We start from the raw sequence: 24,364 nt of genomic DNA, 5'->3' as shown, positions 1-24,364 counted from the left end.
TTTAAGCAGCACTTTTCCCTGTCACGTGATCAGACATGCATGTGAAGGGCTGGGAAATGTCCTTCAGATGTGGCTCGTTAGGTGTTTCTATCACTTGGCTGCCATCCTGCAGCCCTTCCCAAAACTTCCAGCCAAGCCCCGCCTACGGATCTGGGATGGGCTGGCGAGCTATAGATTGCAACGTTGCCAATGTTTTAGAGTTCACCACATGTCAGATAAGAGTCAAAAGGAAAGCGTTAAAATTCCCCAAAATACATGTGACCTTGTCATCATGTTGCCATCTTTTTGATCTTCATTTCACCAGTGTCTCTTATGTTTCAAGTCACAGCCAAATTTTGAAGCCTCAGAATTTCCAAAGGACAGATTTTGCTCTTTCTCATCAGTTCTCTGCCTTGCACCGGAGACTTCCCCAGCAGAAGGATATGATGGCTTTTGGTGGCATCCTGGGGAGAGAGGTCTGAACCTCTGTGAGTGGCTGTCAACAGGATTTGCTGAGCATGGTCATGTAATCCCATGTTCTTCAACTGGACGTTCAGTAAGGCAAAAATGATGCAGCAGCCTCCCTGGAGGAGCGGTGGGTGTGATCAAACATTTTTACCACGGTACAACAGCCGATGAGATGCCAAGAGCATTGTTCCTTATCACTGTCAGCATCCAGTAAGAAAGATGGGCCTCAGACACTGAGAATAAAAAGCTGCAAACCAAAACCGGGGCATGTTTTCTTCGCTGCAAGAAGTGGGAGGTCTTGCAGTGCTGGGCAGACAAGCATGGTCCTCTCAGTGATGCTGCAGCTGCTTGTATGGGTAATGGTTACAGGGGACGGGGCAGAGGTCAGCATTTTGGTCATGGTGCTAATCAGATTTGCCCTATCAGATCTCCCCGGTAGCTGGGATCTCCAGACCTCCTTTGCCCCAGCTTCCTTTGCCTGTGTATTTTGTAAACCTCAGAATAACATTTCCCCATGACTATCAAACCAATAAAGAGGTCAGCCTTCCCGCAGACTGGAAGATATTAACGGGAGTAGAAGCAATTTAAAGCTGTTTGAAGCCTAGATCCTGGTCGTTCCTTCTAAGCCTTCCATTTAGGATTATTTGAATTGGTGTATGTTTCTTTCTGAGAAGTTTCTTGCTACAGGCACTGTATTGACATTGCCAGTGTCTGCAGCTTCTGCAACAAAGCAGGCACGTTAAGCAAAGGCTTTGACAGGAAGAAGTCTCAGCCTATTCACAAGCCAGGCAGGGTCAGGAGCTGAAGCCAGATCTCATGAGTATGTTAACATTTCTTTTAATCACAAACCTTCTTTTCTTTCAGTGACTCAGTAATACAGCCAAAATCACCACTTTCACTGAAGTTTAACCAGTTCTTTTTATCAAGACTGGAACTGCATGTAGGGTTGTCATTCCAGAATGTACTGATGAGCTAGAAGAAGCCTGAAGGGAAAACAGATGTAAGCAAGTAATTCTTGATGTTAGAGATTCCAGCTTCATGTATGTGAAGAAAGTATCTCTTAGTTTTTGTTTTCCTGTAAGGGGACACACGTGTGGGTATATATAATAAATGGAGAGAAGGACATTAATGAGCCTTTAAAAAAAGCAAAACATGCCCCACATGATGCAGTGTACATGGTAGTCTGTAAGCAGTTTGACAGTTGTCTCTCAAAGTATTTCCCGGACTAGGATGGCAGATAATTTGGAATCAAATTATTTAATGGGAAGAAATAAAGGATATGACATTCAAAAGTGAAATTAATTCTGTAGAGTTTTAACTGGAATGGAGGAAATTCTTGGGAATGTTTCCAGGTCAGTACAAGTCAAGCTAGATTTTGATTTAGCAATACCAAAATCTCAGCATGCTCTCCTGCCAATTAGTTAATTGCAACTATCCAATACTATTGCTGTGGGAAGGTGGATGTACATTGCCCTCCTCTGTGAGGGCTCCAGTTGTGAGCCTCTTGGAGCAGCGATTACAGCTGCCCTGGGAACTGAAGGGATCATGACACTCACTGGTATGCCCTTGAATTGTACCATTGTTGGGCCTTATGATGAGAAGCACGACAAAACCTCTGTTTAACTAGAATTAGTTTCTTTACACGACATGGATAGTGAGTATCTGTAAGAAGGCTTAGTCAGAAACTATTTTTGTTTAAATCACTTTTCACTTCCTGCATTATTCAAGACTTTGGGCCTTTCGTAAAGCCCCTCCAGCATCCCCTGCCGCAAACAAAGGCCCATCCGTGACCTGGTCACTGTGTACAGCGAGAGACTTTTGTCCTTCCCAAGTTACAGATGAAACTGAAAAATCAAAACAAAAAATTTCTCCTCTTGCTAAGGAATCTTGAGGTTGGAGAGAGTGTGGATTTGCTTGGAGCTTTACTGCTGTGTTAGGAGGACACAAAGATTTGCATGAATCTTGAAGGCTCATCTTTTAGACAAAGCTGAATTCAACTTTATACCAAATTTACATCTGGCAAACGCAATCTGAAATTAGATTTTTTTCTCCTTTTTTTTTTTCTTCAGGAAGAAGTTGCCTGCAAAGAAATATCATGCTTTTCCCACTAAAATTGCTCATCTTGGGGTCCTTTGTTAATCCTAGAAGATTTTCGACATATCTTTAAAGCTACATAAGCTCTTTGGCTTGGCTGTGTTAGAGGGTCAGCATGTTGTTCCTAGCAGGCATGGATCTCCATATATTGCTATAGAAGAATGTACCAGGTTGTTTTCTGATAGAATCAAAGCAAGCAGGAATTTCTCAGAGGTGCTTTGGGGGAATGGAGACCCTATGTGGTGCAGGACGATGGCACCAGAGCTAGTTGCCAGACCTAATATGCATGTCATTGTGTCCTTAGGACAGAAAGCCTCGGGTAATCATGTTGGATAGGCAAGTAGCATAAAGATATTGGGTTTATTCAATATTAACGATGGGGTTTATTTAATTGCGGCACTGATGTAGAGGTCACCCAAAACATGCGCAGTGCCAGTGAAGCTATGTGGGGGAAGTGAAAAGGATCACAGGCAGCAGCAGATTGAAGCAGGGAAGTGTTGCACGGTCGTGAATGCTGTGAGAGCCTTTCTGAACATCACTGTTTTCTGACAAAGCATGTTCTCACACTGTCCTTTGATGACCAGAATTGCTTTGCTCAGTGCTTAACCCTGACCATCTGTGATCTGAAACCCTGTGGGGTGAAGAGGATCGGAAACATCACTATAAAAGCCAATGTTAAAAGACATGCTTTTAAAAAGTACACAAAAAGTAGCAGGAAATCTTGAATCATTTCCTACCAAAGGAAAAGTGGTGGACTGAACCCTCTCGACTTCACCATGAGTCACCGCGTCCCAGCCACACGCTGGTTAGGAGAAGGGGAGGACTGACCCCAGAGCCATGGCTTCAAGTTCAAGATGATCAACAGGCGAGTTCAACCGTTTCGTGAAAGTCTTCTGGAGATGACTCACAGCTCTGCCTTAATGCTGCAGCTTGTGAGCTAAAGCATGCGATTTGGAGAGTGCAAGTGGAGGTATCTGCCACAGACCCATCAAGCTTTTACTGCAGGTGGAAACTCTCAGCACCTTGTTGAGTAATGCAGTCTGTAAGCATGATGAGCCATTTCCCATTACTTTGAAGTAAAGAATAAGGAAAAGAAAGTGATTTTTAGAATGAAAATTAGTTTATTTTGGCTTTTATAATTTCAGATTGTAATAGCTTTGCATTTTTTTTCCCACAGGACCTGTTAGTCCTCCATCAGAATGTGAATGCATGGAGTTCCTAGAAACACGACCGAGGTGCGCCTCTGGGCCAGCTCTGCAGGACATCTGTGATGAGTAAGTGCAGAGCGGCGATCGCTGGGGCATGTGCCTTAGGTGGGGGGCTGAATGGTTGCTGATTGCAAAGGGAGGCAGGTCATTAGCAGAGACTTTGTGAGCTGAGGGCTGGGAGGAGGCTCCTCCTGCAGCCAAGAGGTGTCATAAATACTGAGGTTGCTCTGAGCTGCCGCTGAGTCCCCTTGCACTATTGGGAATGGTAGCACAACGTATAGTGTGGGGCATTGTCAGATGGCAAATGAAATAAAAGATTTTTCGAATATGTTGGGCCCTGAGTAAATGTTGAACAAGTGTATGGTGCCATGAAGGAAAAGATAAGTCTGAATGGAGGAACAGAGTTGCCAAAGGCTCTGCTAAGTCTTGAAGACAGCTGGAAAAGGATTGAACGGTATTTCTCTCTGCATTTGTATGTGCAGAGCACCTCTGGAAAGCCAGACAGCCAGAGGTGCTGTTTTTCAGGGCGATAGCCTTGATGCACTTCACATACTTACTTGGTGGTGTTTGGGGAACATGGAGGACGGTCTGGGTCGGTGTATTGAAGATGTCTCAGGACTGCTCTGCTAACGTGGCGTACTTCAGAGAGGCAGACTTTAACTGAAGGATCTGGAAGACATTTGGGGCTGCAGCAGAACTGGTGAGTGACAGGTTGAAGGGTCCAGCTGGAAACTTTGGCAGAGCTCGCAGAGTATGGGATAAAACAGATTAGGACTGGCAAGGAACAAAACAGCCTGAGATTATCTGTTGGAAGATCTCAGATTAACCTGTGACCGTTGGATTCACACGGAGCACAAGCTGCCCGTTCAATGTCTCCTGATCGGTGGGTGACCTGGCATGCTGGTGGTGCAGGTGTGAGAGCAGCTCTGGGGTCCCACGGAGAGGAACTGATGCCCAGGGTCCTGCAGTGCTCAGAGTCAGAGCCCTGCAGAAACCGCTGCCTCTTTGAGCACCAGTGTGGTATGTGGGGGTGATGGCAGCCTGAGTTGCACAGGATTATCCTTCAGATGAATATTATTGTTGCAGCAGAAGATGAATGAACTAACAACCTGAAAGCAAACAGAACATTACTGATTTTAAATTGAAAATTGATGCATCATCTCATGTATTATTACTCTTAGCCCTGAAAGGGAAGTCAAACAGGGTGGAAGCTGAACACTCTTGGCTTTTTGGTGGTCAGCTAAAGGAATGAGTTAGGGGTAAATAAATGGAAAAGATTTTGCTGTTATAACAGCTTGGGAAAGTGCTCGTTATTGTGTTAAGCATATTCAAGTCTTTGGTGTTTTTAAATTCAGGAGTCGGTTCACTGAAAGGTCAGGGACTGAATCAATGAGTAAGAGTTTTGAGGATGTCTCCGGGCAATGAGAACCTCTGCACAGAGTATGCCTAGAGCTGAGGATGCCCTCCTGCCCAAAGTCATGTTTTGAGAACATTTCACTTCCGCTAAGGCAGGAATTGAAAGATGAGCAGGATTTCTATTCTTGGTGTCAGATGCTGATGTTCACTTTGTTTTTTCCTGGTTATAGCAGGGGTAAAAAATGGAATATATAGGTAGTGCTGAAAGAGAGAAACTAAAAGTGAAAAATACCCACTGCTGCTGGGAAATCTGAACTGCCGGTTTGAGGGGAAGCAAAGCAGCAAGGGCTGCTGTGGGCAAGGTTGGTGGTCTCCCTCACCCTGTGTTCAGCGCTGTTCTATCTGCAGCAAAGCACCAGGATCGCTGTGGGAATCTCCTTTTCACAGAGATGACAGCTTGAGAGCTTCCCCGTGGTTCTCTGGGGCGTACGTTTCACAAGCTGTGGTGTGTAAGAGGTTTGCAGGGAGCTTTTAGGGTCAGCAGCATTGTCTTTTCTTGCTGTGTTAGGGCATTAAGAGCTGGGCATGTGGCACAGGAGAAAGTAACGCCCTAGGACACGTCCTAACCTCCTGCAGAACGAGCACGGCGTGCAGGGCTGTTTGTTAGAGGAATGAACTGTAGCTTGTACCTGGCTGCCCTCTCAAATCTGGCTGAGTGGTGTGTGCAAGCATCCATCCAGCAGCGCGTTTTAAAGTGGTTGAAAATAAACATGGCAATATATAATGCAGACCAGAGCAGACTGAGGCAGTGAACTCTGGAGGAGTGAACAGTCAGCTCCAGAAAATAAGGATGCTGCAGCACATGATGTTCTCTGGTCCTTTTTTTTTTTTTCTTTCAGTAATGATGGCAAAGGTTCAGTTATTTATATCCTTGCTAGCGTGTACTGGGAGGTAATCTGAGATATTGCCCACTCTTACTAAGATATTTACAATCTCAGCAAAATATTCTGCTCTTTCTATCTTTGAAAGAAGCAAGGAGAGAATGAGCTTGAGCATGCAAATGAGAATCTACATTAGTGATGTGGATTAGCCAGCTTGCTGTGGATGAGAGCTACTTGTTGCCGTTCACCAAAATACACGGCACTGTGTCACGCTGATGGTTGGAGTGCTCAGGCAGAGTGTCAGAGGGAAGACTGCATTTTTTTTATTTTTCTTTTTTTTAAATTATTGTTAGTTAGTTAGTTTGTTTGTTTTAGCACAGCTCAATGGGAAATAATGTTTGGTCCCAGAAACAGGTTTGCAGGAACTCCTAGGAGGCATCGCGAATGCTCAGGCATTCAGGTACACACCACAGAGAATAAATGGGGAATTGATACATGTGAATAGACCATGGGTCTGAATAATCATTCTCCCAAGGTCTCCAGGGAATGCCGCTAGTCTGAACATTGTAGGAGGAGAGCTAGGATTTATTTGGTGAAGATTCACTTACCATAAATAAATAAAAATAAATAAGTAGGCTAAATGAGTAATGAATAGTTCAGCCAGCTCTAATGCTAAATAAACAGACTGAATCGTAATGAATATATCGGAACCCATTTGAACTGGAGCTAGAAATCCAAGGAGAAATAACTGGCACTTAAATTAACGCTCAATATAAAATATAAATATATGATATAAAATATAGATCTTTTTTTCCTCCTGAGATTTTAAAGATTCATCTGCTCTCTGTGTTTGGAAGGCTTGAGCTCTATATGCTGCTCAGTGCTGTACAGTGACATAGATCACGGAAGAGTTGTAAAATTCCTTGATGTATGCTTTTGGACAGTAACTATATTTGTAGTGGCTCTCATGGAGGGTGGTATTTATACTGGTAGGAGAGTGCTTTAAATTCATGCAGCTATCTCCATATAAAGCATTTTTATAGGATTTTCCACACTATGGGGGGTTGCACGACTTTAATTATGCAACTCAAGCCGAATCGGTAAAACTTCTATGTGAAGATAAGCCCTTTAGCAAGGCAGACTCCTGCGCTTGAACTTAAAAGAAAATCATTTTCTTCTTGTGAGTTCCCCCGAGAACAGCAGGAAAAATCAATAGCTACTCCGGCACGCAGGAGGGGCTGCTCTTTGCAGGCAGCCCAGGGGCGTTGCGGTGCACGTGCTGCCTTGTGCTCCGATCCCGGTGTAGCTGAGGTCACCCACCCCCGGGTGGCACGAGGCTGTCTGGGGGCCACCGAGCGCTAATCAGACACTTGTGGCCACTTGAGTCCACTTAGCAAATTCAGTAGGGCTGCAAACAGCGGTGGGAGTCAAAGACTGAAGAGCAGCTCGAGTGAAACTGGCTGATCAAGGCAAAGAAAAATCAGAGTGCAAATGGAGCTGCTGAAAAGGGGCAAGATTATTTTCTTCGGAGAAACCATGTCTGCTCTTTTAGGGAGGACAAAACACCTGGGGAGTGGGATAGGACCAGCTTTGGGCCTTCATGGGATCAGTCTTGGTTGGTGGGCTGGGGACATCCCCTTCCAGGCATGGCTGGGAGCTGGCAGGCGGTGCTGCTGCTTTGCTCACTCAGGCTTTGTAGAGCAACAGATGCAGAGGTCCACTATGGGGTTAGAAGCGTTTTGGAGACCAAGTGGCGGCTAGGAATTGATACCAATATCCCAGCGGTGGGCAGGGCTGTATCAGTGGGCAGGTTGAAAATTATATGTCTCTAAGGACATGGGATGGCAGCATGGTGGCACTGATAGGGAAAGGAGCCAGAGGAGCTAAAATTCACTGGTTCACCTGATTTAAAAAAAAAAAAAAAAAAAAAAAGAGAAATGCTTTCCCTTCAGGTTGTCTCCATCACTAAGTTCTGCAAAGCAGCTTCTAAGGCAGAACACATCTGTATTCTGACTGCACTACACAACACACAGAATATAAGAACTTAGAAGAAACTAATAAGGTATGTAGTCCCCCAATGTGAGCTGAAATGAAAAAATGAGAGCTTTTTGCTTTATTATAATAGCGTGGAGCAGAGTGAAATAATGGCTCTGCATATGAAATAGTTAGAAGGATAATCAACCCAAACCTCCTATGATCCTACAATAGAGGCACCAACACTGGAAGCAGGCAGTGGAGTTAATAAATTAAGGTGCAACTAAAATAGATTCATGGTCATTTAACAACGTGGCTCCTAGAAAAATGAGTATAATGTATTTAAGTCTAATGTAAAAATAACTTTAAACAGAAAAGAATGAAGGAAGGAGAAAATGGGAGAAGATTTATTACAGCAAACAGCTGAGGTCAATTTGCTTTCACAGCAGATGAGAAGAAAACAGTGCACGTGTGCCAGGAGCTGGCTGTAGCACTTCCTCCTTCCTTCTGTAGGAAGCAAAATAGGTTGAGAAAGTATCTGAATGCTCTTCTGGTGAGTTGTTCAAGTGCCTAGGAAAGGCCAAGTGTGATGTCTCATCTTGAATTTTCCTGTAGCAGTCATTTTCCACAGAAGTCAATAGCCTCGTTTCATGAGAACCAACCTCTGATCACCAGCTCAGGGACTTGGCTGCCCAGCAAATATTCACATGGGGTTTTTGTTTTATTTGGGAGGGAGGGTTGGCAGAATTAACTTGAGCCATTGATATTTTATTTTCTGTTCCCCCTGCATTGTTGTCAGCTTGGGAGACATCGCTGTCTGCTGGGTTTCCTATCTAAGGCTGGCAGTCATCAATCCAGCTTGGGCAGAGTAGATGCAGCCAGCGATTCCGTGGCCCCTGGGAATCCATCTCTGTCTGCAGCCTTTGGCTACGTAGTTTAAGAAAAATCTATGCAGTTACTTAAGTATATAGTTCCTTTTAAGCTCTGCCCTACAGAGAAGCAAGGGGGATTCAGAGGTATCTATGCAGGTGCTCAGGTTGGTTTTAAGTCAGCCAAGGAAACGGCTGGCTGGGTGCTGGGAATGCTTTGGTGGGTGTTTGCAGGCAGAACATAAAGACCAGTTTTGCTGAACAGGCAGCTGAGGACTAACCCCTCTCAGATGGACACAGTCCAAGCACAAAGCTTTGCATTGCATGGCTTTGTTGTAGGACACTGAGTTGCTCCTGCAGTGCTGAAGCTGTGTCCCTGCCAGTGCCTCTCCCTGGCCATCACACCCCCGGGCAGCCCCCAGCTGCCATCAGGCAGTGCTGGCAGAGGTATAATCATTGCGCCTCACCCCAGGCATGTGAGGGCCTTTAGGAATTAAATATTTGTTGGTTTTGCACAGTGGACTCCAAAGGACTCTGAAACGTGAACTAGAAGAGGGTGTGGTGTTTGCAGGCAGGACCCTTGGTATTGCAATTCCCTTCCTTCGTTTCCCCTCGATGCTCCATGCGGGGCTGCATTGGCTCTGCTGGCTTTCCTGGTGAGAAATGCAGGGAATAATTGTATTTCTTGCAGCAATATTACTTCCTCTGCTCCGGTGAAAGCATGTATGTGCCCAAACAGGCTCTCTAAGGACTGCATTTTAAAAGAGATCTAATTGTATGCTTAAAAACCTTTCCTTTCTTCCTGGGATTAAAACAGAGGCATTAACTCCAATGTTTAATGGCTTTACTGCGATGGTGCTTGCATCCCTCCCATGTTCATTTTTTGTGACTTGTTTAGCACTTACTGTCAGTGCTGTTCCCTGAAACAGCATGCTCTAAGTGAGCGGGCTCCTGGATGACATGGATGATTTATAAATACTTTATACAGTCAGAACATATTTATGCTGGGCAGCCGTTTATTTGGCTATTTCCAGAGACCGTCTGAGACACTAACAGTTACATTATAGAGACAAATGGAACTGAGTTTCTGCTCGAAAAAGGCTGCTTTTGGCCATTACCCTAACAAACCTACTATTGCCAGACAAAAAATAGATAGGAAGCTTAAGCTTAAAAGATACTTTGGAAAAATAAAAACTCTGAGCTTGCCCCCTTTGAAGTTGATATAGAACTCCACTGATGTCAACACTGCAGGTGTGAGGCTTGAGAGAATTATAAAGCGTAAGAAATATTTATGGTCTGTGCTTTATGAATCAAGTGTTTGATTTAAAGTTTGCACATCTTTACTTTAAAAATCTCTGGCTGAAATCTCTTATTGGAGGCAGTAAGCTATCCTAGGCTATTAAGTCTTATAGCTATGCCTAAAAATAAATGTCAAAGAAACAGATGCAGGGAAATATAAGTCTTGATCCTGCTTTAAGATCTCGGCTGGATCCCTGCAGACTGGGATCCACCAGTATAAATCTGACAGCAGGGTCAGTCTTGCTGGGAACCACAGCAAAGAAATGTCCAGGTCATGTTTTCAGTGACGCTGAAAATTTGCTTCATGCAACTGAGTTTAACTGGGCAGCAGGAAAGCAGGTAGTGTCACTGCCTAGCCAGCTGTGTTGGCTTGAGTTTGAAAATGACAACCACTGTAGCTATCTCTTGCACAACTCATCCCGTTTGCAGCCTGAAGGCCTCACTGCATTAGGATTTCATTGGGATGCAGGATGGGTTTGCAGAGCCCTTTTCCCTCCTGCTCCCTCCTTCCTGAAGCTGCTGGAGGTCTTCCCAGCAGCTCCGCTGGCTTTGCTTGTTTGTTTGCCTTCCGTCATCCTCCTTGTTCTCCATACTTCGAGGTCGCTACACGACTGGCAGATCTGCCCAATTTATTCCTGTGTATGACAAAAGAGACCCGGGTCAGGCAATGAGCCGTGAACTTCTCTTTCTATTTCGCTGCGGTTGTACGGCAGTGATCTGCACGCTGCCAGTCATCCACCATATTGATGAGATTAGCTGGTAATTAAAAACCCAGCCAAGTCAGGCAGGGGAAGATGACTCAATTAGCAGAATGTCACTGAATCTAATTTACTTTGCTTATCACAGATTTATTCTCTAATGAATTAGAAAAGAAGAGCAGGACACCTTCAGAGGGAGATCTGGGGGCTTAAAAGCTTAAATACTTTCTAACCCCTTTGTGCTCCTGGTTTGATGTGCAGGGAGTGTGCAGATATTGCCAATTGCACCGAAAGGCTGGCTCCCAATAAAGGTACCCTAAGATAGTGCATGAGCAGGAATCCTGCTGTCGGCTGTTTCCTGAGAAAGGCGCTGGTCAGGTCAGACCTTCCCTTGCTTTTCGTGTGCTTTCAGGTTGAGAGCAAGTAGGGGCTTTGGATGGCATTTTATTGGCGTTGTGCTGGGTGAGCGTTCGATGTAAATGATGGTGGAACTGACACTGAATGTGATATTTGGCAAGGGAAAGCATGAGGGATTTCCTGGCTCCAAAAGCATGTCAGAAATAGACATTTTCAGCTGTAATGAGTATTTTAAGGTATTTCTCAGTGTTTTTCTCGTTTCAGCTGTGATGTTCTGATGATTAACAATTAGAATAACGTATTTTACCAAAGCCCTTTGGAAATAGTTTAAGAGACTATTGGACAGATGTACAGCTGAATTTGTATGTAAAGTGGAGGCTATAAACCATTATCTCTCCTGCTCTTTTCATAGTAGATGGCGTAGCACATTATGGGTGATTTAAGTGAGGATATTACCAGGCCTTGAGCTCTTAATCTGATCTGCATGACGAAACCCACATGGCTTTATGGGGTCTTACCGATCTCACTGGGGCTGTACAGGGGTCTGTACACAGCAGGCACACAATAGGATCGGGACTATAGGCTGTGGGGTGGTTACTCTTGTTAGAGCTTGTGTGTCGCTGATCAATGCCTGTGCTTTAAAGGCTGGTAAGATGATTTCTGTTTGGGCAAGGAGACTATAACTGGAGCAAAACATCTCATTCTGACAACTTTGCTCAAATAATAATAAATATAATAGAAAATACAAAGCTTTTAAAGCTTCCAAAGCTATTAGAGGATCTCTCTCGAGAGACTTAATCCACACTGGCATCTCTAACAGTCCAGCGAGCAGTTTTGGAAACTGTAATGAGATGTATGCTTTTTTTTAAGCATGTATGTGTATGTTGATTGCAGAAGGGAGAGAAGGTTCATAATGAGAATGAATAGGATGGGAAGTCATCTCTATTTCTGTCCTGAATCCACTACCAAGGCATGAGAAATGTCAGTTCAGTGAGGCTGAAACTGCCCCTAAAATTCAGTACTTCCACTAAATGTGTAACAGCTTCAGCAGAGAAGAAAAGTTTAGACATAGATTGCTGTGCACAGATGGACACAAGCATTTTGCAGCTCTGAATGTTACACTTTAAATGTTCTTTCCTGCTATTTTCAAACCCTGTTCCCTTATTTCTTGCCCCAGTAGTTCCCCGTATCACTGAAAGCAGTTTGTTGAGCAATGTGTAGTCATCAGAGCACTTCTCTTCTACCATATCTCTATTGCAGCAAGCTGGTTGGTTTCCAGAGACTCAGCCATTGCCAAACATACCTCTCTAAACTGAAGAGAGAAAAACTCACTAAGGTAATCTCATTAAGCTAATAATGACAAGGAAGTTCAGATCCTCTCCGCTGAGTCACCGGAGTTACAGAGCCAGGAGATACTGTGTCATGTTCAAATGCTGTCAGCAGCTCTTGCTAAATGAGTGTTTTGTATGCGTGCACTTGTTGAGATCATGATTCTGAGGCTTCTATAAACTAACTATAAAAATTATGACTGGTTGGAGCATTGATATTAATTTACTATAACTATTACTAATTCCATTCTAGCTCAGCTGTTAATATGATATTGCAATTTCTTGTAAGTTTGGAGAAGAGATTGCAAACCACAGATAACTTTAGCGTGTCTGTGTTGTTGCAGCAGTGGAGTTGGTGTGTTAAGTAGCAGGTGTTAATGCAAAAGAGGTAGGAGTGAACAGAAGTGGTGAAGAAAGCTGGGGAGCTCCTCAAACTTGGATCCAAGGATGAGAAGCTTTACCTTGATACTGTGAAAGAAAGGGAACAAGAGGAGAGAAGCTGGAGGATCTGATCAGCAAAGCTTACAGTGGAAGAGCTGAAGCTGGACTGCAGAGGTTAGGAAGCCTGGAGGTGTGGGTGCTGGATGCTGTAGGTGATGAACAAAATGCTGTACCAGTGCACGGGAAGCAGAGAGGGTATATGGGGATGTGCAAGCGACTGAAAGCCTATCAGTTAAAAATGAAAGAGGCGAGGTAAAGACAGTGGCATTAGAGGAGCTGGTTCTGCTACACACTGTAAATCTCAGGGACAGGAAAGATCAAAGAGGAGTGGATCCTGGGATTAAGACTATTGAAGGAGAGTCCCCCCGAGGCACTGGCTGTACCAGTCAGTTCAGGTATCGCTGCTGGACTCACAGGCAGCACCACGGAAAAAGAGCATTCAAACAGCTCCTAAGCCCTGTGGTGCAGCATCCCTCTTCCCCACAGGACCTCAAAGTGCTTCATAAAATCAGACATGTCGGGAAAAGATCTCTGTCAATATTTATTTTAAGTGCTCTTACTGGAAAACATAGGGGGTGAAAGGGACTTACACCTCTCAGGCTCACATGTAAACCAGTGACAGTCCTCTGTGCTGATGTTTTAGAGTGTCTTTTTTTATGCTTCCATCGTCCATGCATGGCTCTCCCTTAACTCCTCAGGGGGCTGTGTCCCTTGTTGCTCACCTCTGTAGCAAGACAGCCATGGTCCATTTACCTGGAGAGTATTTGGAGGCAGTGGGAATGCAATACGGAGAGAGGGAATGAGATGTTCTCTCAGCACACAGATACTGAGTGCCAAAACCAGGAGATTAACCAGTAGAGGCACCCAGAAGTTGTAACATGAAAACATTGCTGCCCAAGCAGCCAAAACACAGCCTCGATTACACTTATGGAAATGTGCTGTGGCATGGAGGAGAACCAGAGCCCTGAGAAGAGAGAACTGCAGGAGGCAGGAGAGGGAGCTGGGCTCCAGAAGGCCTTGTCCCCACTCCCGTCTGCTCCTGCATGCCCAGACCCAAGTGTGGGACTGCTACACGTGATTTTCCCCTCATGCTATGGCAAATCATGGGGGATCCAGCACAGGCTTAGTCTTTTGAGGACGATGCTCCCCTCGAACACATTTAGAAAAAAAAAAGCAGGGGAGGAGGGGGCAGAAAACTTTTTTTATCAGCCCTTGAGAGAGTTAATGTAGGTCTTGAGTGGAGTAAGATTACGAATGCCTTAACAGTCTCTGTCAGCCAACTAACGTTTCTGTCTGACCCAGCCTGTCAAGGCCTTCTACAGATGAATACCAATGACCTGGGCCTTCATTATCCCATCATTACACAAATCCTGCTGTTAATTTATGTATAGGAAAGAAGTAGCAGCTACATAAAGCTCCATCAGCTGCGTAATTACTGCATATATTATGAAACAGCAGCAAATGCAGTCTGTGAATATAAACCATCTCTGCTCATTAGAAACCTGCAAGAATTAATTAACTGGGGCCTGATCCTGCCACCTGCAGAAGGGAGGTATTGTGGCGCTGTGGCCATACCCAGCCCGCTGTAGGGCTGGATGCCATTTTCCTTCCCTCTCTTTCAGCGGTATTTGAGTTCTTGGAATACAGGTCCAGATCAAACCTTTAAAACAACTGAAATGAATCCATAGTTCAAATAGAAAATGAAAGGGTTTAGGAATTTTCCATGAGTGACATTTATATTCCAAGATTAATTTGCTAGCGCAGTCCTTATAACTTCCCAGGTTTCTGTTTGTTTATGTACCAGAAAAATGTGCTCTGCTAGACCGACTGTAGCGATTAGTTAAATTACTCATACATCCATTATTAGGAAGAAAAAAAAATCACCAAAAACCTCTGTTCCACTTTGAGCCCATGTTTGTTTAGTGCCACCTGTTAATAACTTTCTGCTTGAATGATGGCCGCTAATTTTGTTTATGGCTCTTGAATGTCAATCGTGCACATATTTTTGAAACCAAATTCAGGCTGGTAGATTCAGGTACCTATGGATGCATGTTTTCATGACGGCTTTTCAAGAGAAGTGCAATTGGGCTTTACCCAGTGTATGACGTGAGTGATGCAGAGGGTTTGGTAGCTGTATCAGCGTTAATTAAATGGGGGGACTGACTTACCTTCCCAGCTGATGTTGGTTTACATACAGGTAAAGGAAATCACAAAAATTGATGCAATTCCTGCAACTTTCAGATTGTCAGAGAGAACAGTTATACACGGATGGGCATCCATTAGAGTGGGCTGGCTTTGGAGGAGAGGTGGCTGCCATGCAGGATAGATTTGCAAGTCCACGGAAGAGGGAAGGTGCTTGCTTTCAAAAAGGACTGATGTGTGCCTTGAGATTGCATAGGTGTGGTGAGAAAATTTCATACTTCCCAAAAGCTGTGTAATCATCATGTTAGGTGGAGGGAATAGGTAACCATGGTGTGAAATGGGGAAACAGCTGGAGAAGGGAAGACAAACAAGAAGGGCAAAAAATTGCAGGTAATTATATGGTGCTTCCAGGCTCTGGGGATTGGGTTCTCTGTGCACCTAAACTTGGACTTGCATGGAAAATGAACGCTGGGAAAAATAGCTACTAGGTTTTAACCAACCCTACTCTGTCAGCCGGGGCGGGGATTGCTGTGACTGTTGTTCCTAATTTCTGGTGAGCGTGGGGGCTGTGGTTACCAGTCAGACATCTCCATGCTGATAACACCGATCACATGTTTAATGCTGAATTTCTCACAGAACACAGCAATAGCAAATCTCCTTTGAGTCAATTCTGGCATGAAAGGAGGAAAAGCTGCATTTCCCAGGAAGGAGTCTGCTTATTCTTTTCAAGATGATTGCGTCCTTTTGAGTTTATTGCTACTTTTTAAAGCAAACTGCATGTTTTCAACATATTTCTTTTAATACTCCTTCTTTGGAAATTGAAGTATTGCTTTTCTTTTGCTATTTTGTTTGTAGAATCACATAAAGAATATTTGTTTATTCACACTTGTACTATGGGTACATTACTATGCCGTTTTTGTTTTATTTTCCCTTGGGAAAGGCCATGTTTGCTGCCCTGTTTTTGGATGCTGTGGGAGCCATGGTGTCACCTCTTCTAGAGGGGCTCAGAGACATGCTCCAGCAAGGCTTAAAATAACTTGCTTCTCAAGCTGTCTAAAAGGATGTAAGGCAATCAAGTCCATCAGGCAGGGGCATTTTAGTTGGGTAGTTCTTCCACCAAATAAAATAGATACAGTGTGCCCTCACTGAATGAGATATATAAAAACGGATAAAATAAAATTTGCTCAAACAGATTAGATGTACATAAAACTATAGTTTATTGACCTTTCTTGTAAACCCTTGTTTTTCAGGCCGTGCATTTACTAAAGGAAAAGGTTGCGAGTTTCTATCTACAGTTATTGCTGTTTCTGTCTCACGTGTTCTTTTTGGCTATGAGAGACAGTCTTCACCTCTGATTTTAATTCGAATGTCTGTTGTCTTCATGAATTCTCTTCCGAGTTAAGTACTTTCGTTTTGTCTACTGGAAGTTCCTATTAATAGTTAGGTCAAACTGTGTGATGCCAGCATGCCTTTCTCAGGGGTAAGTTTTACAGAAGCTGTCAACTTAATAAGATAGCAATAAATCTCATTTAATATAAATCAGGACTTTCACAACACTGTCTTTAAGTGGTTCATTTTGTCTGACAAACTGAAAGGTCTTGTGTTGCGTTGGCTTGCCTTGGTGAGATATTTCAAACGCCTGATATAATGAGGCCTTTTTCTCGTGTCTTAGACTTCTCCGGCATAAATGCATTGCTTCATTAGCAATTCCCTGTGACTGCTTCTGGTAAAGAGTGATTACTTTTCTTTACAAGTGTTGTCACTTCTCCTGTGGCTTAATTTGGGTTGCTGTGTCAAAGACATGGGGGGCATGGGGGGGGAAGAAATTCATATAAAAATTTTGACTCATTCTCTGTAATCTCACCCCAGCGTTTTGCTAGCTCTGATGTATTCGGCGTTTTAAAGGGTATGTCAACACAGTAAATTTTGTACTGCCAATAAAACCTGTTGGTGAGCTCACTGAGAAATTTCTAGACCTTGGAAGGCAATTAATGTTTCAAATATGTAGTAATCTGTTTATTGCAACATTTTACACATCTACAAAATTAGGTTACCGGTCAGTAGCTAGCTGTAAACTATAAGGCTGCAAGATAAGCCTGAAATAGTAAATAGTGTGTATTACACTGCATGATTATTTTAATAGTCTAATTTTCAAAGGGGTGTTAGATAGAAAATTCATACTGTTTCCAAGTTACTCTTGAAATATAAATAGTGGAGATACATAGCTTGGTGAATGGATCTCTGGCACATGGTAATTATGCTGATTCTAATGATAGTTAAACTCTAGTTTCAGCTAAATGCTAATAAGTGAGGGGTAGCAGCCTTAATTAAATCCGCAGACTGTTAGGCTGTTGTTCAGGCTTCCTTACCATGTCAAGAAAACTCTCAGTTGCCACCTAGCCAAGCAATACCTTGGGTCCCTCAGTCCAGGGTGCTATCTGGTGATGATGGAAGAGGAGCTGTCGTTGTTGGTCCTTTGACTTGGAGTTTCGCTGGGGGCACGTTGTGTAGCCAGTGTCTTGGAAGGCAGTTCAGTGATCTGGGAAGCTGAGTATGCCATGTCAAGAGGCAGACCCTAAGAAATCTGAGGTAGTGGTTGATCTGTGGGACTAACTGACCCTGTTTGGTCTGGCTGCACCATGGTTGTGCACATAAACACCAACAGGGCTTTAGTGCTTTGCATTTAAGAGCCCTTTTTCTGCTGCAGATATTTATTCCTCCATGTATCTACATTTTCAAGATGCTTGGAGCCCTTTGGCTTTGAGGTGAGGTGTTATATCTTTAAGATATGCGATCTGGTGAGTGAATTATTCTCAAAAAGAGCTTAGATACTGCTATCGGTGAGACAAGGCTGTAATGAAATGTCTTTGTAGGTTTTTAATGTTCTCAAATTAAATTCTAGATTGTATTAGAGGGTGTGTTGCCTTTTTGTAGCGAGTTTGTTGGAGCTGCACACATCTCACAGCTCTGCCAAACTGAACTTGAACGCTCGTTCCCTCGTAGCACTGAGCCTCTTCAGCTCCTGAACATTAGGCTCACTTACTGCGGTTCTAGGAGTCAAAATGTTGAAGTGGCTGGGGAGGACTCTTTAAGGATCTCTTCACATCTTGAACCACAGTTTAATGAATTCCTTTGCAAGATGCATAATGAAGAGCTTGCAGGTTTCTATCAGTAGCTAAGTAAATCTGTCATTATCACCTCCGTGCAAGGTACAAATTCAAGACAAGGAAGGCTGATCTGGTGTAAGTACGTTGGCTGATAATGTAATACAGATCTCGTATGCGCCTCTTGCAAATAGCAGTTAAGGTACTCAAATTCTTACAGACCAAATTCAAAGTTTCAGCCCAACAAAGATGAAAATATGCAACCTGGTTCTCTGCTCATGCACATCAAGTTACACCAGACTATTCTAGACTTCTGTCCGTGGAAGGGATCAGTGAGCACAGAAAGAAGCGTTAGCCAAAGAGCTCTGGCTTTGCTCATTGCAAAAGTCAGTCATGAACAATCGGTGCCATTCAGGGCTACAGCAGCCAATTGGCAGAAGAAATCTTTTTTCTTTTTGTCTCATTGACACTAGAACATCCTTTTCTTGATATTCTTGTGTAGCTAATGGCTAGTTAGTAACAACCCTTTCTTCCTGAGGAAGCTCACAGGGAGGCCAACCTTGAATTTGCTGAAATGAAGGCACTATTATATGGGTTTAGTCCAGGACACAGGATAGAAATAATGACTTCCTGGTACTGATGGACAGAGGGCAGAAATCTAGGACCTTTCTTTGCCCTTCAGCAAACTCAACCATGAAAAAGCAGATATTGCTCTTCTATCTAAAAGGGGAAGAAAGGGCCCAGTGATATGTAATAAAATAAGTGTTAGGAGAGACAAACCTAAAAAACACCTTTGTCTCTCAACTGCTGAAGTCACACTAAGGAGTCGTTCCTTTTTCTGTCTTGTTCACTCTTTATATTCAAAGTTTAAGTAAATATATAGCTTTACTTCGTATCACCACACTCCTGCCACCAATTTGACTGACGTCTTTTACTATACATGATTGAAGCAAGGCATAGGTGCTATCAATCTGTAAAGGAAATTTGAAGAGACTTTTTATCATCTCTAGTTGGCAAAGAAACTCTGATCTAGCCTCACTGATAACGTCTTCAAAGTCACCCAAATTTCTGGCATTAATAATGGAAACAGCATTTTGGTTGGAATTGAGTGAAAGAAGGGTGGATATGTGGGGAGTTCACCTCTGGTGTTCTAAACACCCAAACTTTTAGAAAAGTTCTGAAAGAAACAGATGAGAAGCAAGTAGACCAAACCCTCTAGAAGTAAGACAAAAGGGAAGTAGGTGTAGGTTGGAGGTCTGTTGTTTGCCTGATGTATTCTGGTTACAGTCGTTGATTTGATTAACTGATGGTTTCTGCATCCAGGTAGTGCAGGGGATTCCTGGCCCTTGGTGAGCTGCGGTGCAGCTTAGGGAGACCAGGAGATATGTAGGCAAAGCTTGCAGGGACATGGTGGAGCCATCCAACCTTCAATCCAGCGAGACTGCTAGGTAGGAGGAAGGCCTCCAGGGAGGAGAGCATCTTCTGGGAGAGGGAGAAACAGGTCACGTGGGAGGAATTGTCCACCAGCTAGGGGATCTTCTCACCAGGAGGAATGCCCCCACTGGTACAGGCAGACTGGTTGTAGTGCTGGGAGGGTTTGATTATTAGAAATTGATAACCACATCGACCACTAGTCTCATGGGTGAGTTAATATTAAGTGCAGTCTGTTAAGCAAGAGGCTAAAAGACAGGACTTTCATGGCTCTGGGGGGAACTGCTGGGAAAATAAAACAGTACATGGGATTTTAGCTTCTGTTCATTTACTTAAAGAAAAAATCAGAAGGTACATGGATAAATATGATTTCATGAGAGAATTAAAATAGGTTTTATACAAAAGGAAGTTATGTCTCAGGAATGAGAATTTTCTAAGAAGATCATGTATATTAGGGTTATCCAGCTGGTGTTCATTGGTAGTCTGACACTAACAGCTAAGCTCTCAATAAGGGAAAGCACTTTGGTTAAAGGACAGCAAGCAAATGATAAAAATGACTATTTTTACACTGGAAGGGTGCTACTGATGGGCTTTCTGTTGATTTTAGGTAGAACCTATGCCATACAACACATTCATAAATGGTCTGGAAAAGAGGATTAATTAATAGTGAGATGATAAAATTTACTGAAATGGAATATTCGGGGTGGTAAAAACTAAAATTGACTGCAGAATACACATGATAAAAAATGACTGAATGACAGCACAGAACCAAAGGTTCGGTATTAATAAATGCAAAGTAATATACATGGGAAAAAATAACCTTAAGTATTCAGACACCTTGATGGGGTCTAGATTAGCTATTTCCACCGAGGAAGGTGCTCTGAAAGTCATTGTGAATATTTCTCTGAAAGCATCAGCTAATTCTAGCAGCAGTCAAAAAAGCAAATTGACTCTTGTGAATTATTAGGAAAGGAGGTGAGAACAATCCACAAAACATTATGTTACTGTATAAAGCTGTGCTCATCTCTCTGATTTGGTATGCTATTAAAGTCCTCATCTCAGAAAGGATATAAGTAGGACTAGTGTGGAGACAGGCATGAATATTATTATATAGCTTCTGTGTGAGAAGGCTACAAGCCTTCGTCTTGGAAAAATAGATCACTGAGGAGAAGATCAAATAGGGCTCTGTAAAATCTGCAGTGGTGTGGACTGGGTGAATTAGGTATGTTTTTTTTTTCTCATTGTTTCTCAGTAAATGAACAGCAAGAATAGAAATAGGCAATACATTTCAAATACAAAATAAAAAAAGGAAATCTCTTGTGCCATTTATACATACGATGTGGAAATCAGTCATGGGAAATGTGGAGTTCAAAGCTATAAGTGGTTTAGGGAGAAACTGGGCAAGTTTCTGAAGGGTTGATCTGTGGCTAATCAGCATTCTGGTGCAATGCACTGCCAGTGTCTAAGAGCTCCCGAAATCGGGGACTGCCAGAGGTGGCGGGATCGTAGGGGAGGGAGCACTCCATGGCTGTCTTACTTCTGCTCCTCGTTCCATAAATATGTAAGGTATCGCCGTCAGAGGCAGGGTACTGAGCTGATCAGGACGGGTATTCTTCTATTGAAATCAGTGAGCAAGAAAGACGGTATTTTTGGATTGTGATCAAACTTTATCTGTTTTACGCCAGTCAGAAATCTTGCCTGCCACTTGCGTGTGGAGGATCAGAGTGCTCAAAGGCAATAAGCTTAGGATGTTTGGCCCACTGGGAGGTGCTTGCAGTGTCTGAAGCCTGAGTACAAGTTCCCAGGAGAACATCACTTACTACCAGTTGACCCATTCAGACCATATTCTTTCAAAATTTCAGAACTGAAGAAATCCAAGCATGCCTGGACACAGCTAAGGCCCTTGAAGGCTCTTGCAACTTTATTGGTGATTGGGGGGGTGCTTCACCTGGGACTGAACATGAAGCCACCCTGAACACAAACAGGGCAAAGAGCTTGAAAGCTACTACAGCATCGTCCTTACTCTTTGCATGGGCACCAAGTCCTGTGTTGCTTTTTAAATTTTTTTGGCTTTTCTCCCCCCCTCAAGTCTTGCAAAGATTTTCCCTCTGTCTTATATGACTCACCAAGCACTTGTCCCAGTTCTGGCAATCACATACAAAGAGAGATGAATACATCATAAAATGTATACGGCTTGAAGAGAGTTTTATGTCTTTTAAAGAGATCAGCTTGCCTTCCCCACAGTAAAACAGTTTGCGATCTGTGGATGAAGAAACCCCAGAGCTGTATAGAACAATGAACACACTAAAACCCTCTGGGATAAATCCTACAGTGTTAGGCAGGCCTGAGATAATTATCGTTTTCCAGCAGAGGAACGAGGCAGCAAGCTGCGTAGAGTTCTGGGTTTTATCTGTTCTCTTTCTATCAGCAGAGGAAGAACTTTCATGCTCAGCTGGTATGAAAAAATGTAATGAAACTCTACAGCAAGTAACTTAAAAGCGGAATAACTCATTAGGACTTCTGTCCTCCAATTATGTCCCAATTTGCTTACCCCATCAGGTGCCAGTTAAATCCCACTTTATTTTGTATTTCCATCTATCATTCCAGCAATCACTTTGATGCCTTTGAGGTGTATCCTGGCTGGTGTCACGGTACTGAGTGTGGCTTAGACTGCAGACTGGAGCATGGAGCTACCTTTGGGCATGCTGACCTGGCCACAGCTGTGTTGGGTTCAGAGATTACCACTACCCACAGCTTGTCCTCTCCTTTTCCCCTGAGGTTTGCTGCTCTCTTCAGCTCTGCAAGTATAACTTCCACATCTAAATGGAGTGGAGTAGTCACAGAATCACTGAAAGGCTGAGGTTGGAAGGCACGTCTAGGGTCTGCCCAGTCCAAGCCCCTGATCAAAACAGGGTCAACTACAGAGAGTTGCCCAGGGCCACATTTGGGTTAGAATACCTGCAAGGATGGAGACTCCACAATCTCTCTGGAAAACACGGTCCAGTGTTTGATCATCCTCACAGGAGAAAAAAAGCTTTTTCTTATGTTTGAATGGATTTTCTTGTATTTCAGCTTGTGCCTGTTGCTTCTTGTGCTGTCACCAAGAAGAGTCTGGCTCATTCTTCTTTACTTGTCCCATTTAATGTTTACATACACAAATAAGTCCTCCACCACCCTAAGCCTTCTTTCCCCAGGATGAATAAACACACTTCTCTCTGCCTCTTGCATGTCAGGTGTCCCAAGCCTTTATTAATCTTAATGGCCTTTTGCTGGACTTTTTTGACTACCAACCTGTCCAGAAGTGGCCACAGACAGTAGCACTCCAGAGAGGACTCCCCAGGGCTGAGCAGAGGTGAACAATTACCTCTTCCACCACTGGCAATGGTCTGCCGTGGATGACCCAGGCCCTACCAGGATGCTGTTGGCCTTCTTTGCTGCAAAGGTATGTTGCTGGCTCACGTTGAGCTTGGTGTCCACCAGCACCCAGCTCCTTTCCTGCAGAGGTGCTAAACCTCTGTGCTTTTGTTTTGTCAGAGGAACATGGGGAAATGGAAATGTTCTTAATAGTTGGTTTTTGTCTGTAAAACACAGGTCCTTCAGGCAGAACTGAAAAGAACGGATCCCAGTGGTAGCTAAGTGCATGGCTTTGAGAGGACCCTGAGGGCAGTGGTGGAGGAGAGGAAGATGGCTGGGCCAAGAGGTCAGTTTAACCCTGCTGAGCAGCAGCCAGGACAACCCAGCTGAATGCAGCCTTTGTGCCCTTGAATGGTGAAAGGCGTAAGCAGATCCTGTCTGAGCAAAGTCTGCACAGACTTTTTGGGGGTGGGAAGGAATAGTGTTGTCTGAGGCTTGTTGGTGGCTAGAGATGAAGGCATTTTTCACTTGCACGGGTCCAGGATCAGCAAGATTGGAGGACTGGGTGCAGAGGGACACAAGCCAGCTCCATGCATTGGCTTTGTTAGCAGTGGGGTGACATGTGGTTGCAGTGCACCTGAGCTGTGATGTCCCAAACACTGCTCCCCTCTTCCAGCTTGACTTCCTGTGGGTTTGCCAGCAAAGTTCCTCACATCTTGGGAGCCCCTGCAGCACTGTAGTGAACGGATGGGCATGTGTCTCTGATGAAAACGTCTTGCTTAGCCTGGTGTTAGCAAGCCGTGGAACAGTGTTGAGCGAGTGCATACGGCCATAAGGCATAGCTGAGCAGGGATAGTGGCTCAGCTCCTGGGAGTGGGATATCTGTGTTAGTCCTGTCCGGCTCTTTAAGCAGGGCTAATTAGCCCATGCATCACTTGTTGCCTCTCTTCTGGTGCCAAATCTGGAACTAGTCTGGATATGAATGAAGTGTACTGTGTTTATCACGTGCTGTAAGCACACCTGTATGCTGCTATTTCACTTAGGCTTAGACCCACAAAGGGATTTGGATACCTAATTCGGTGCAACCAGCAGGAATTAGACATCTAGGTCTGTCTGAGGACCCAGTCCTGAGGCTTTTAGGCCAGTGTTACTCAAAAGATACTCAGTATGATTCAGCATGTGTAAATCAGCGTTGTGTTCTTTTTCTGAAAAAGGGTCACCTTGATTTATGCCAGCTCAGGATATAACATGCAGATTTTGTAGGAAGATGCTTGCATTTTCTCCTGAAACCTATGGTTGTGTCCCGGTGATCTGTATTCCACTGCAGCACAGAGCCTTTTCAAAATTTGGGAGCCATTTACGACTTCACTGCCACGCTGTG

General features: G+C 43.8%; 1 long non-coding RNA gene across 12 annotated transcripts in view; it reads left to right on the top strand.

Annotated features, from left to right (window-relative positions):
• Positions 1-24,364, top strand: part of LOC121078487 — a 157,248-nt gene that overhangs the window by 82,382 nt on the left and 50,502 nt on the right. For 6 of the 12 annotated variants that reach the window (XR_005824600.1, XR_005824603.1, XR_005824595.1 and 3 more), the window contains exons 1-2: positions 3,429-3,583; positions 3,719-3,815. This is a non-coding gene — a long non-coding RNA (uncharacterized LOC121078487). Of the gene's footprint in view, positions 1-3,428; positions 3,584-3,718; positions 3,816-23,220; positions 23,330-24,364 lie in introns of those variants that run through there. The other 6 variants (XR_005824601.1, XR_005824594.1, XR_005824602.1 and 3 more) reach the window with 4 other exon arrangements.

Source organism: Cygnus olor, chromosome 15, assembly GCF_009769625.2.
Source record: "Cygnus olor isolate bCygOlo1 chromosome 15, bCygOlo1.pri.v2, whole genome shotgun sequence".
In the NCBI taxonomy this organism is placed as follows: Eukaryota; Metazoa; Chordata; class Aves; order Anseriformes; family Anatidae; genus Cygnus; species Cygnus olor.
The sequence above is the reverse complement of the archived record's forward strand: the minus strand, read 5'-3'. Positions and strand labels throughout refer to the sequence as shown.